At 46.1% G+C, this 15,737-nt stretch overlaps 1 protein-coding gene across 1 annotated transcript in view; it reads right to left on the reverse strand.

The window, feature by feature from the left end:
• The window catches only part of PROSER2 (proline and serine rich 2), an 83,269-nt gene that overhangs the window by 42,386 nt on the left and 25,146 nt on the right, over window positions 1-15,737 (reverse strand). The window lies entirely within an intron of this gene.

Consider the following 15,737-nt stretch of genomic DNA (forward strand, 5'->3'; position numbering starts at 1 on the left):
CCGCCCCGCCGCGCGCTCCCCGCGGGGCTCAGCCCCCCAAAGCGCACGGCGCGCGCCCGGGGCATTTAAAGGGACAGGCCCGCGCGCCTGAGCTGCCCCGTGGCCGCGTCTCGAGCCCTGAATTGGGGACCCCCCTCACCCCACCACCTTCGAGTTACACGCGCCGTGAAGAGCCATAGGGGTTCGCGTCAGGAGCTCCGACGGAGACGGGGCTTCTTTCCCGCCCGCATCGTCGTCAGCTTCGAGAGGTCATATCACTGGTGATAATAACCCCCAAGGACGGGATATTTACTACCCTCGGAGGAGCCGTTTCACGTACACGTTATTTCAGGCAACCTTAGTGCACAGCGCCTGATTTCGGGGCCCCTTTTTGCACCGAGCGAGAGGCGAAGAAACTCCTCCCGGGGCCCGTGCCCCCCTCGCCGGCGCTGGCTTCTCAGTGGCCGTGCCAATAACGACGGGGGTGAATGGCCTGGGCGGGAGCGTCCCTTGCGCGGTGGCGCTAAGGTGACCAGCGCTTCCCCGGGGCGGCCCAGCTCCCGAGGGAGGGAGAAAGCAAGCGTTCCGGGGCCTCGTTAATTGCAGGGTCGGTCGTGCACCCAGCCGGCAGGAGTTCTGAAGCGTTCCACAGTGTGCATCCCCATTTTACAGAAAACCGGCGAAGGAATGACTGAGTCACGGCCGGCGCTCAGGGCTGAGCCCCAATACCTTAGTCCTGAGCTCATTTCTTTGCCCTCCCCGGGAAGGCGGACCTGATTAAAGGAGAGACACCTTTTTCACTAATAACACACTGGCCCTAACTAACTCCCTGCGTCTTTAATTAATGTTTACAAAGCACTTTAATCTACCCCACATGCTAGTTAATTAGGCAGTATTATTATCCTCTTTCTGAATCCAATCCAGGAGGGAATCAATACTGTCAGTCCTTAATCCTTGATGAATAATGGGTCTAAGCTTTCTGCTGTTTGTGTTTGTTTATTTAATCAAGTTGTGTCCCATATTGGGTTAAGTTCTAATTCATTTAGCGTGAATTGGCTTAGTAAAAATTAAATACTATTAAACACCCTCCAGTGCGAGGTAATACAGGCAACCCTTGTCTTTAAGGATTTCAGATAAAGAAAAAGACATTTTATCAAGTGCTTTTCAGAATTCATTTTTTAAAAGAAATTTTTAATGTTTATTTTTGAGAGAGAGCGAGAGAGCGAGAGAGCATAAGGTTTATTTTTGAGAGAGAGAGAGAGCGAGAGAGCGCGAGCGGGAGCGCACAAGTGGGGGAGGGGCAACGCGAGAGAGGGAGACACAGAATGCACAGCAGGCTCCTGGCTCTGAACTGTCAGAGAACCCAACTCAGAGCCGGAACCCTCTAGCAGTGAGATCATAACCTGAGCCAAAATCAGAAGCTAACTGACGGAGCCACCCAGGCACCCCTTTTTTTCTTTTTATTATTGTGCTTTTTGCTTGGTTAAGTTTTCATGATGTATAAAACACATGTTTGGCTTAATCTTTTTAAGTTTACTTAAAATGTCTGATTTACACATCTTTTGTGTAGAAATTAAATTTTACTCTCTGTTGTTACAGACGAAGAGATAAAAAGGAAGAAATTGAAGGATGATGGGATTAGAAGGGGAGAAGGAGAAAAGACAAAGACAAAACCCAACCCACCAACCACCACCATCACCACCAAGAAACAGGGATGAAAGTGAGACTAAGGTTTCAACGAGGGTGTGCAGGGCCACGAGCCCGAGCTTTGTGGGAATTACCCGCAGGTGGACCTTCCTCTGGGCTGGTGCGGACCTCCCCAGGGCCCCGCGTGACCACCCGAGCACAGACTGGCTTCCGGTCCCCAGTGCGCCCCTGCACGGGCACCTCTGAGCCCAGTGAATGACACAAAGAGACCAGAACAACAGGAAGAGAGGTAAGAAGACAAGAAATGGCTTCAAGGGGTAATTTAAAGCGAGTTATTCGTGAAAGCCCTTACATGGCATCATGGGAGGAAAAACGGGACAAAGAAGCATCTGGAGAGTCTTTGTATCTCCTATTGTTATTACTTTAAAACCCATGGAATTTATAAAATTTTACTTTATATTCCCTGGGGTTTTTAAGAAATGTCTCCGGAGGCTGCTCTTTGTTAAGCAAATCCTGGCAATCCATGACCCCCAAGTATTATTATAAACTTTGTGTCATGAAAAATTTTGAAGGAAACTAAAAAAATTAAGTTAAACATACATTTTGTTTTATAAAAATAGTTACTGTGTAACATGGACTTGAGAAACTGCAATAGCTGTGATGGCCACTAGAGGGGGCACACACGAAAGAAGGATGGTTAGCAATTTTCATGTCTTCTTTACTAAAAGAATATACCGTTTTGAGAGCTGAAAGAGGTGTCAGAAGAAATGGTTTTACTTTAAGCCTCTGCCACTTGGATGTGCAATTTTGAGCTGCTTTTCCTTTTTGAGACTCAGCTCCTCATCTGTACAACGAGGCTCTAACACCTACCCTGGGGAAGGCAAAAACAAAATTACTATTAAAATTTTTTAATGTTTATTTATTTTTGAGAGAGAGAAAGGGAGACACAGAATTCGAAGCAGGCTTCAGGCTTTGAGCCGTGAGCACAGAGCCCGATGCAAGGCTCGAACTCACAAACTGTGAGATCATGATCAGAGGTGAGGTGAGGCGTTCAACCAACTGAGCCATCTAGGTGCCCTGAAAACAAAATCATTTTAACATTGATCTGAATAAACAACAGATGAGAAGTGTTAAGAAAATGGAGGAAAAATATGATAAGTTGCACTGTTTTTAATTGAAACATAGTTCAGGACTGTAATAATTAAAAATATCACAATAGAACAGTAACAGATATTGAGTGATATAGATAATAGAGTAAGTAGAATCAAATCCAGAAAAAGATAGTGTTGGTATAGTGTTGACTTAAGGTGTGATGACAGAGTCATCTGAAATAAATGAAAAAGGGGCAGATTCTTAATAAACAAAACTTGAGAAAACTAGCAATTTGAAAAAATACTCAGTGTTAAGCCTTGCCTTTCATTGTGTGCTAAAACAAATTTCAGCCACATTAAAGAATTTTAAAACTAGGAGAAAATTTAAGCAGATATTTTTGTGATCTCAAGATGAGGGAAGAAAAGAAATGGAAAAATCATAGATGAAATGACCATTAGACTAGATCACATAAAATTTTTTAAATCCTGACAACTAAAAATATTGTGAACAAAATTTGGAAAGAAAAAAACTCTGTAGAACTATGCATAACAAATCCGACAGTTAATTTTATCTTCAATACAAGAATACCCTCAAGTTGGGAAGAAACTTAAAAAAGTCACTGGGAAATTTACCTCAAAAATGGCTATTAATTAGCTCTCTGTGTGTATTGTATTTTAAGGTGTTTGGACTACCAATAATTGAAAAAGTAAAAATTTCAAGTTATATATAATACACCTATTAGAAAATAGTTTCTTAAATTTTAATATTCAGTACTGACAGGGGTGCAATGAAATGGGAAATTTCGTATACTATTAGTGGAAGCATAAATTAATATAACTTGCCTGGAAAGTGATTTTGTAAAATATTTCCCAGCTTTAAAAATGTTTATACACTCTGGTCCTGTAATTCCATATCTAGGGATTCTATAGAAATAGAAATAAGCACAAGATTTGTGTGTAAAGATATATCCCACTCTCTCCTTTTTATAATGTCACAAAATTGGAAACAAGCAAAACATCCAAAATTAGAGAGAAATAAACTATTATGCAGCTTTTTAAGATGAGGACTTTTTCTGGGGTGCCACGGTGGTTCAGTCAGTTAAGTGTCCAACTCTGGCTCAGGTCGTGATCTCGCGGTTCATGAGTTCAAGCCCTGCGCCGGGCTCTGTGCTGACAGCTCAGAGCCTGGAGCCTGCTTCTCATTCTGTGACTCCCTCTCTGTCTACCCCTCCCTCACTCATGCTCTGTCTCTCTCTCTCCTTCAAAAATAAAATAAACATGAAAAAAGAATTTAAAAAGAATTAAAAATAAAATAAAAATGAGGAATTTTTCATGGCTACAAGAAAGTATTTAAATATTGTTAAGGGGGGAAAAGAACATTACAAAATTGTATGTAAAGTATTATTTCATAGAAATACATTTCCACATACATGGAAAATGCAGGCATGTATGGAGAAATTAGAAGGAAATCCGTCGAAATCATGGCAGTTCCTGTTTCAGACTCTGAGAACATGATTCTTATTTATGGTTCTGTTTATGTTCCAAACTTTCTGTTATGACTCTATATTACTTTTATAAATCAACAAAAACCAGTAAATATTATACTTCTTATGAGACAGTAAATGCCACCGTGTATAGCATCGAGCCTGGCTCATAGCAAACATTCAGTAAATACAATGAGAGAAGGAGAAGGACATTGTTACGCTGCCAGGAGGCTTCCTAGTGAAGTTTTTTGATTTGAAAGAAGAAATAATTGGTGTGCCCGAGTGGCTCAGTCATTAGGCGTATGACGTCGGTTCAGGTCATGATCTCACGGCTCGTGAGTTCAAGACCCACATTGGGCTCTGTGCTGACAACTCTGAGCCTGGAGCCTGCTTCAGATTCTGTGTGTCCCTCTGTCTCGGCCCCTTCCATGTTTGTTTTCTGTCTCTCAAAAATAAATAAGTGTTAAAAATAATAAAAAAAAGAAATAACTTAAAAAATTAAAATAAAAATATTTATTCTACTTCTACAGATGAAGAATTCATGACCTGGAGGGTTTTTTGGTGACAGGTTTAGCGCAAAACTAGAAACGAGGATAGTGGGATGGGCCCATACTTCCTGAGAGCGAGTAGATGAGGTCCATATTCCAGGGCAGTGTTTTGAAGGAAAAACATGTAGAAGAAACAAATATGGAAGAAAACAGTAAACAAGTTATTCTTTAAAAAAATTTTTTTAATGTTTATTTACTTTTGAGAGAGATAGAACACAAGCGTGGGAGGGACAGAGAGAGAGGGAGGCACAGAATCCGACGCAGGCTCCAGGCTCTGAGCTAGCTCAGCACAGAGCCTGACGCAGGGCTTGAACCCCCAAACCTTGAGGTCATGACCTGAGTTGAAGTCGGACGCTTAACCGACTGAGCCTCCCAGGCGCCCCTGAACAAGTTATTCTTAAAACTACTGGTAAGCATTCAGAATGCGTGGCCGGACCCCGGAAGATCCCGGAGCAGCATGTGCTGGACGGCGCACAGGCTGTAGGAGCTGCTGGTGCCTGAGGTCCACACGGTGCGGGGAGAGGGTGTGCGGCGCCCGTTCACCCTTCACCAAATATCCTTCGTGGCCTCGGGCGGCAGGAGCTCCTGCGGGCGGGCTCCAGGAGATGGGGTAGCGGGCAGCACCTCCTCCCCGCCGCCCCCGCCCCGTAGAATTTATATCCGGGAGGCCCTGGGGAGCCGCAGACAGGACTCAGGCGATAAGATAAATGGTGAAATCACCAACAGCCTGTTCATCCACAGATAGAACGTAAGTTAGAACGTAAGTGATTCTGTACATGAAAATAGAGGAACGACATATCTCTCCAGAGAGAAGCCTACGGCATAATTGGCAGTTAAAATTTCACCGAGGACAGCCTGTGCTGATCGCTGTCTGGCTAGTTTTCAGTTTACAGGCGGAGTTTGCGAAGCCGACAGGGTTTGGACAGGGCGACTGCTGAGGGAAGGACTTCTATTTATTTATTTATTTATTTATTTATTTATTTATTTATTTAGTATGTGTATATATATATATATATATATATATATATATATATATATATATAAAGTTTATGTATTTATTTTGAGAGAGAGAGTACAAGCAGGGGAGGGGCAGTGAGAAGGAGAGACAAAATCCCAAGCGGGCTCCGTGGCATCAGCACCGAGCCCGATAAGGGGCTTGAACTCAAGAACTGTGTGATCATGACCTGAGCCGAGATCAAGAGTTGGAAGCTCACCTGACTGAGTCCCCCAGGGCCCCCGAGAGAAAGCAAGGAGAGTCTCCGGAAGTTCCTGTGCGCAGTGTCTGTTAACACTCGCCGTCTTCCCACCTGACCTTCGCTGCCTCCTCCATTCCTCTGGAGTGCTTTTCTGTCTGGAGATTTGAGTACCGGCCAACACCAGCCTCCGGTGAATGTCGGGTAAGAGCAGGACTTAGTGAGACTCAGTCCTGTTTGTGTCACGGACTGAGCGGTACCGCATTTGGAAGGAGAGAGAGAATGGTAGGCGGCATACTCCGTGGGCGTGGCTTGTTACCTTTCTGCTGACTTGAACTTCTGTAAACCCATTCCAGGTGAACTGTTTCATTACACCGACATCTCTGTTTGGAGGCGGACATTTTTCTGTACAATGCTGTTGTGAACCAATAGAACTTCCTGTTTGATCTGAACCTGAACTTGAGGATGTTGATTCCCTGAATTGTGAGTGAGCTCTTTACTAGTGTTGCAGTCAGAGTGAGGATAAAGGAATCACCCAGCCCCACAGGTGTCCACTTGTGGGGCAGCAAAGTCCCAGTCTGGCCCCCGGCTTGGCAGATGCAGTACTCGATTCCCACCAGGGCCGCTGGGCGCCACCAGGCTCTCAGGCACTGAGTCTCAACTGTATTTCCAGGTTTCAATATTGGTGGAGGGAAGGATAGGGGAAACCTTACCAGCAATCCTTTGATAAAGAGAGAGAGAGCGCGCGCGTGCGCACAAGTGCAAGGGAGGGAGGGGGAGAGGGGAAGAGAAAAAGAGAGAGAATCCCAAGCAGGCTCCACACTTAGAGTAGAGCCTGATTCGGAACTCAATCCTATGACCCTGGGATCATGACCTGAGCCAAAATCAAGAGTTGGACATTTAACTGACTGAACCACCCAGGTGCCCAAGCTTAAAATATTTTCAGTTTCTAGACTGTTAAACAGAATTAGATTACAACAGGAAAAGAAAAGGGAGATCACACCACACGCCACCATTCACTCTGAGTAATAAAATGTTGTGGGAAGCGTTTCCTGTTGTAAAATTGCAACTAAGGACAACAGTACTTACCACCTCGTACGTTCCAAATTCAAGATGTACCAGGAACTAACCCAGGAGCTCTTTCCTCAAGATTTATTGACAGTCAACAAACCTGAACTGGCCCTGCCCCCCCCCCCCAGTCTCTCTCCCACGTCCTAACTAAGAAGAGGCCTGGGGGGTCCTAGGCTTTGTGGAAGTACGGTTAGTATCCACGTTGGGAGGCTGTTCTCTCCCCCCATTGGGGTGGAGGGATCTGTCCCTTTTGTATCCCCCCAGTGTGGTCTCCCTTCCAGTTATCTCCAAGATTAGGGACTTCACGTCTACAGAATCCTTTTTGCCACATAATGTGACATAGTCACAGAGGTGATGCGCCATTGTGTTCACAGGTTCCACTGATACACAGGGAGCTGGAGTCTTGGGGGCATCCTAGGATTCTGCCTTAGGAGGGTGTCCCCTCATCCCACGGCCAAGCACAGGCCTAAGACAATCGCTCATAAAGACTGGAGTTCAGCAAGGCAGGGACATGGGCTCTTGCTAAGGCATAGACCCCACGTTACCATCAGGCCACAAGGGACTGATGGGGTAAGGTCTTAGCCAGCATCTGAGGAGCGGGGCACAGAATCTCCTTCTTGCTCAGGTTTGAACACAGACGTGGAAGACTCGTGCCCACCTGCAGGCTGGAGAGAGCACAGGAGTGTATGGGAGCGGACCTTTTAGTTTCTGGGGCTCTGCCTGAAGGAACACAAATGATCTGAGAGGCAGAGCCGATAAGCTGCTTGCCAGGGGGCCGATGAGCCAGGCAAATGAGTGTGAGGTGGAGGTGTTTAAGTTTTGAAGAAAAAAATTTTTTTATTGTGTTGAAATATACATGATATAAAATTTATCATTTTAATAATTTTAAATGTATGACTTAGGGGCACTAGGTATATTCACAACAACCGTCACCCCTTATTTATCTCCAGGACTTTTTCATCTTCCCAAGCTGAAACTTTGTCCCCATTAAACATTAACTCCCGATTTGGCCTTCTTCCAGCCTCTGGCCACCACCATTCTCTGTCTCTATGGATTTGCCTACACTTCATATATATGGAATCATAGACTGCCTATCTTTTTCTTCTGGCTTCTTTCACTTAGCATAATGTTTTCAGGTTCATTCACGTTTTAACATACATATTAGAATTTCCTTCCTTCTTAAGGCTGAATAATTTTACATTGAATGGACATACCACATTTGTTTATTCTTTCATCTGTCAACAGATACATGGCTTGCTTCTACCTTTTGGCTATTGTGGACAAGGCTGCAGTGAACATGGGTGCACAAGTATCTGTTCAAGTATCTGCTTTCGGTGGTTTGGTATATTCACCCAGGAGTGGGATTGCTGAATCATGTGATGATTCTGTGTTTGACTTTTTGAGGAGCCGGCATACTGCTTTCCACCGTGGTTGCACCTTTGTACATTCCCACTGGCGGTGCGTGTAGGAGAGTTCCAATATTTTGTCTGTTGTTGCTGTTGGTTTTAATAGAACTGATTCTGAAAAACAAAAATGAGACTGGATTCATAACCAAAACTGCCAGAGAAGTTATTAAATCTGGCCAATCTGATCACTGACGGACTGCTAGTCTGCGGGAAATGGCATTTCACAGACGGCAGCTGGGGGGCAGATACTGACAGCAATAAAACTGCTTCATGCTTATGCCCCAACAAGGTGAGACTCCTGAGTAAGCTAGTCATAGGAACAAACAAATAGGTAAAAGAGAATTTTCCTCCCTTGGCTTTTTCTTAAAATGCTTACTAACTTTGAAAATGATTCATATAAGAATGTAGCAGACTACACATATGTATTGCCTTCATCACTTCACCTCCCTTTCATTTTTTTCTTTTCATTAATGTTTATTTATTTTTGAAAGAGAGAGAGCGGGGAAGGGGCAAGAGAGGGAGGGACAGAGGATCCCAAGCGGGCTTTGCACTGACAGCAGAGAACTCGATGTGGGACCATGAGATCGTACCTGAGCCGAAGTCGGACGTTTAACTGACCGAGCCACTGAGACGCCCCCTATCTATTTCCTAACCCCCTACCATCTGGGTTCTAGTCCCACAACTATTCTGAAGCTGCGTTCTTTTAGGCCTCACCCTGATTTTCAATCTCTGACAGTTGGGACCATACATTAAATCTAAGTATTTTTCCCAAAGTTAAATCTTTCAAGCAGAGTTCACACCACTTTCCTTGGGCAAAGACATTCATCAGCCTGACCTCACCTATTACTTCTATGATGATGACCTGAAAAATCTTCACCTCTGGGCTTTATTCATTCCATTGAACAAGCTGAGTGTCTACTCTGGTTTCCGTTGGGAGCCTTGTTTTAAACTGTGTGCCAGCATCTCATTCGTGAAGTTCATCCATCCACCCATCACCCTCTCTGGTGGTGAAAGGCCAGCCTCTCTCCATAGGTGGCTCGAGCTGGGAGAAGTACAGGCACACAGTTAATCATTCTGTGTGATATGCACACAGGAGTACTCCGCTGGCGTCTCAAGAGGGAGATTGGGATCCTGAAGGAGCAAACGGAAGGGTCAGGAGAGGTGGGAAGCCGGGAGGGCGAGCTAACGACACGATGGAAGACCAGGGCCTGTGGAGAGTCTCATAGAACATTCTCTTTATGGGAATGCGGGGCTTCGGGAGAGCAATGCCTGACAGCAGGGTTCAAGTGTTTGCACGTTGTGTGCCATTCCCGGTGCTACTCCCAAACTTCCTCACACCCACGGCTCTTTGGGGGAATGGAAAGGGTTGTAGCCCATGATTTTCAGGAAAGCAAGGAGAAGTAAAATAGAGCTGGTGTAATCATTTGGAGTTGGAGGGCAGCAGAGAAATAAATTGCAGTGTGGGTAAGAAAGCAAATCCCCGTGTCCTTGGGTATGTTAGAGAAGTATGTGTTCTAGGCTCTGCCATCATCACTACCTAAGTCGTTGATTTTGATATTAAGTCAAAGAGTGACCTTGAGAAGTGGGAGGCCAAGGAGGTGCTTGGATCATATAATAGTCACAATCAGGCCCAGGGCATCAGGTGCCTGGGTTCAGAGATGTGAGAACACTCGTGAGATCGGCTGCATGCGTTTACTGCCGTGAAGCGTTCGGCACTCCTCCTTTGGCTTCCTTCTTGGACTCTACTTCTTTCTTAAGCTCTTTAAAAGGCCTGGAGACCCTCTTTCTCACATTTCAGGCATATAGTAATACTCATGCTTCTTATCTTTATATCATTTCTCAGTTTACAGAACTCATTCACACACATTTTATTCTCATAATGCTCTGAGAAGGTATATTCTTCCCATTTCATAGATGAGGAAACTGATGTTCAAAAGGGCTCAATGACTCGCTCAAACTCACGCCTGTAGTAAGTGTCTGAGTGAGAATTCTGTCTGTCGCACTCTCCTTGCCGCTGGACTGCCTTCGTGAGTTCTTCCAACGAGGAAAAACGGTTCTGATTCGAGCATCTCTCTCTATAGAACCAATTAAGGGGGTTGTGCTCCTGTTGTTGACTGTATTCGAGGTTTCAAGTTAGTATTGGGGAAAAGTCTGACCTTAATGAGAGCTTAGGAAATAGTAAGAAACATTCAAATGTGGAAATCTCCCCTTCTTAAGGATCCATCTGAGTGGAATCAGCTGAGGAGGTGCTAAGATGCCTTTCCCAGCTGCAGAAAGGTTGAGAACAGCATAAAAACCCACTAAGAGTTTGATGGAAGGATTCAAGCATTTTCCTTCAGGATTTCATACACGGTTGCTAAATGCCCAATACAGAGCACTGTTAACACGGACGAAGAGACTCTGCTTCCGTGTATCCCGCAGACCTAACGCAGAGCAATTCCAGGAGTACAGCTCACGAACGTAAAGCGTCACGTCTTTCCAGGGGGGCCTAAGCCCCGTGTCTCAGCCAAACCCCAGAAACTGCAAAGGGCTGACGCCGCAGGATCCGTGTGCACGGACCTCAGCGTCTTCACATCTCCGTTTGGTTTTCCTCGGAAGCCCTGAGCCAGGCTGGCGGGGGGGACAGAAGGGGAGTGCGGGCCAGGCGGGCGCTGGGGAGAGCCGCCAGGGTGCAGGGTTCGCGTCAGCCTCTGGGTCTCCCTGTGAGCAGTATGTTATGGCGGGACAGAAATTATTCTCAGTGGGTATTTAAATACGCACGTTTCCAAGCAACTATTCGAGGACCACAGGGCCAGCTGGTATTCAGTGGTCCTCCCCTCTCCCTTGGCTGCGGCTTCAGTCACCGGAAGTCAAGGTCCAAAGCAGATGATCTTCCTTCCGCTGGATGATCAGAAGGTCACCAGGAGCGTCACGCTGTGTCATCCCCCTCACTTCATCTCATCACACAGGCATTTAATCATCCCACATCATCACTAGAAAGGCAAGTACAGCGCAATGCAGTGCATGACTTTTATTACAGTACATCATTACCATTGTTCTGCTTTATTATTAGTAAGTGTTAGTCGCTTACTGTGCCTAATTTAGAAGTTAAACTTTATCATCGTTGTGTTCGTACAGGAAAAAACGTAGTGTATGTGGGGTTTGGCACCACCCCTGACTTCAGGCACCCGCTGGGGAGGGTGGGAACGTGTTCCCACGGATAAGGGCCACCGTACCAGCAACTTCACAATAGGCTTGAGTTGTGTCCCTTGTCCGCTCATTTCCCAAGTTTGCTAAGAAGAGCAAAATTAAGTCATTTAATTTTCATTGACTTTCCCTTCCCCCTTCCTCTCCTGGGAAGAAAACAGGCCTGGGTAGATTCATAAATTGAATAGTTTAAGCAATTACGATCTGACTCTAGAACTAACTAGGATATATTAGTAAGGAAGGAGTCATCTAATTTAGTAAGTGGGATGACATGATAAAGAAGAAGCCATTCTAAATTCCACTCTGTTAAAAAAAAATGTGTTAAGAAATTCTAAATGTTTGAAATGTTTCCAAGAGAGCCAGATAATTTTTCCTTTCATCAGTGCATTCACAACAAGGTATCTGTAAGTCGTGAAAGCCTTTGGTGCATTAAGAATGTGCAGGTTGCACACGGGAATATTTCCCTTGCTCAAGATGAGCTTCTTGTGTAGCTCTGGTCCTACGGTGGTTTTCTTATCTTGGTCTCAGAATGTTTTTCCGACACTAATTCATGAAGTAGATGATGGAGAAACTGAAGCTCCAAGAGACCCAGAAGAAGGACGCAGTTCCTAATCCCCAACCTGTAACTTTCCTCCAAAGACAAGAAAAACCTTTGCCAATTCAGGGACACCGCCTGACAGGCAGGGTTGCTATAAAAGCAGTGAGTGTATTATTATTATTTAAAAATTTTTTTTAATGTTTATTTATTTATTTATTTATTTAATTTTTTTTGCAAAGGCAATGGGCCTTATTACAGGTTTAGGCTTACTGGGGCCTAAACTCGGGCTCACAGACTTTATCGGCGTGGTGGATCCGTGCTGAGAGCCCCGAACAAAGGTGGGGTAGGACTTTTATGAGTTTGGGAAGGGGGAGTTACAGGAAATTGTGACATAGGTACAGTGATCCAATTATTATTACACAATATTATTGACAGCAGGTTTATCCAGTTACAACATTTAGAGTGTTAACCAATCACAGAGTAGGCCCAGGACCCTGGACCCTCACATAGGGTGTAACCAGCCTTAGGCAATAACTGATCTAGGCCTGCCCTTAGGAATGTTAAGGGTATTACAAGGGTGGTCTCTCTTGCCTCAGGCAATGTGTGACTGCTTAATAGTTCTGGAGAGACTGACCTTTAGACCTAGTCTAGAGGGGAAACTTAAAGGCTGTCATGGCGTCTGCTAGGTTAAGACTCGTGTTCTTACATTCACCCCTCTGTCTTGTAACTGACCCAATCCTGGGTCAGCTGAGTTACCACTGTACCCCTAAAGCCTGGCATAGCCCTCCTTGGTGTAAGGGGAATTTCTTACCCTGTAAAGGGCATAGGGAAGGAGAGTTTACCCAATTTCCGCTAGTCTCCATGGTTAATTTGGTAAGGGTCTCTTTTAGGGTTTCTAATATCTGGCGCTGTCTGGCTTACAAAAGTAAGAATGACAGCCAATTTGTTTCCTCATTTGTCAGGATCCTTGGGCGTATAAGTGCTATGTTTATTTATTTTTGAAAGAGAGCAAGAGTGCAAGCAGGGGAGGGGCAGAGAGAGAGGGAGACACAGAATCTGAAGCAGGCCCCAGGCTCTGAGCTGTCAGCACACAGCCCGCTGCAGGGCTGGAACCCATGGACTTTAAGGTGACCTGGGCTGAAATGAAGAGTTGGATGCTCAACTGACTGAGCCATCCCGGTGCCCCAGCAGTGCATTATTATTATTTTTTAATATTTATTTTATTTTGGGAGGATAGATAGAGAGGGAGAGAGAGATCCCCAAGAATCTTCCCTGTCTGTGTGGACCCCAACGTAGGGCTCAAACCCACGAACCATGAGATCATGACCTGAGCTGAAATCAAGAGTTGGACACTCAACCGACTGAGCCATGCAGGTGCCCCTGAAAGCAGCATGTTATTAAAACAAGGCTGGACGATGACATGCTATGATTTTTGGCAAAATAGATTTCAGATAATTAATTGAAAAAAAAATACAGGGGCACCTGGTTGCTCAGTCGGTCAAGCATCCGACTATTTGGTTTCAGCACAGGTCATGTTCTCGGTTCACGAGTTCAAGCCCTGCATGGGGCTCTGTGCAGACAGTGTGGAGCCTGCTTGGGATTCACTCTCTTTCCCTCTGTCTCTGCCCCTCCCCTGCTCGCTATCTCTTTCTCTAGAAAATACATTAAAAAAACATTTAAAAAAGAAAAGAAAAAAGCCATACACATCAGCCTGCAGAGGGGAAGGAATATTTAAATTATTTTAAAACTATGTAGCTTTTGTCGTCTTGCCCAGGGAAGAGATACCTGTGGGGTGGCGATGGCTGTGTATGTTTAAGTAAGTGAATAAGTATCTAGTGACTGAAACAGGAGGACCTGCGTGCGCCAGGGCAGTGTGACATTTCAGCACCAGCCCGAAGTGACCCCCCCCCCTTAGGTCTGATCGCTATCCCCTGCCGCATGGTTTGCCATCTCCGGGGCCTTCCATTTCACTCGGGCTTGCCGTCCAAAGCACCGCACAAACCGTGCTCTGGGGAAAGAGCCTTCCTGGCAGATTGTGCAGCGATGACCCAGTTGTCCTCCAAGTCAGAGCCGATGAGGAGAGGGGGTGAGGTGGGAGGGTTGGGGGTTCCCTCACTGCTGCTAGAACTGCCGCTGCTTTCAGAGGGGCCCTGGGGAGGGGCGGGCAGCACCCCAGTCCCTCCCCGGCTTGGCTGACTTGGCCTCTGTGCCCACGTTTTTGTGCGGAAGCCTCGGATGAGGACTCCTGACCCTGCTCACGTGCAGCTCCTGAAATCAGTGACCCTTTAGGAGCCCACTGAATTGTACTTTTTCGGTTTTCACGAATGCCACAGGAGCAAGACGCTTGACGTAAAAGAACTTGGGGAGCTCACAGTTGTAAGAATGACTCAATTCCTCTGTGATTAACAAGCAGTCAGGCTGGAACAAAGCCCGGTCGGTGGGGAGTTACCAACGCCTGTAAATACTCCTCCCAGTGGGTCCTACTCACTCAGCGGCTCACCAGGCTCAGCCAGCCTCTCCAGAGCAACATCATCTCCATCTGGCCCCTAGATCCCCTCCATCCTGGCCTCCCTCAAATCTCTCCCTTCTATAAGTGGCTCACATCCTAGCCTGTTAGAGACCTCCCTGGTCCTTGAAACTCATTTTTTAAAAAAAATATTTATTGGGGCACCTGGGTGGCTCAGTCGGTTAATCGTCCGGCTTCGGCTCAGGTCATGATCTCACGATTGTGGGTTCAAGCCCTATGTCGGGCTCTGTGCTGACAGCTAGCTCAGAGCCTGGAGCCTGCCTCAGATTCTGCATCTCCCTCTCTCTCTGACCCTCCCCTGCTCGTGCTGTCTCTCTCTGTCTCTCAAAAATAAATAAAAAACATAAAAAAATATTTATTTGTTTTTGAGAGACAGAGACAGAGCACCAGTGGGGGAGGGGAAGAGAGAGAGGGAGACATAGAATCCAAAGCAGGCTCCAGGCTCTGAGAGCCTGAGGTGGAGCTCGAACTTACGAACTGTGAGATCATGACCGGAGCCAAAGTTGGAAACCTAACCGGCTGAGCCACCAGGGCACCACCAGGGCACCCGCTTGTAAATGCCACCTCCTTAATGGAGATTTCCTGAGTGTCCCCCAAACAGCCTTCCCTCCTCCTTTGTCCCTCTTCCTCAGTTTATAGTGGTTGGAATGTTCTGCCTGGAGGCTTGGCTATTTCTGCGCCCCTCCCCCATCTCAGATCCCTCTGTACCCCCCCCACCCCGTGGTACCTGGCACGTGGAATCAACTCGCCATTTCTAAAAGGAAACTGATTTGGAGTAGGCGGAGACCAAATGAAGAGGGTGCACAAGAGACTAGGGGATCAGGAAGGGAGGGCAGAGGCTGGTGGGCAAATGCGGGGGACCGGTCGGGTGATGGCAGACAGAGGCGGCCGCCCTGAGCACACACTCAGCCAGTGTGACAGCGTCTAGAGAGACGTGTAGCTTCTTTTCTTATATATTAATTTTTTTTAATTTACATCCAAGTTAGCACATGGTGCAACAGTGATTTCAGGAGATTCCTTAATGGCCCTTACCTGTTTAGCCCATCCCCCCCCACAACCCCTCCAGC

This window comes from Suricata suricatta, chromosome 10 (assembly GCF_006229205.1).
Source record: "Suricata suricatta isolate VVHF042 chromosome 10, meerkat_22Aug2017_6uvM2_HiC, whole genome shotgun sequence".
NCBI classification, from domain to species: Eukaryota; Metazoa; Chordata; class Mammalia; order Carnivora; family Herpestidae; genus Suricata; species Suricata suricatta.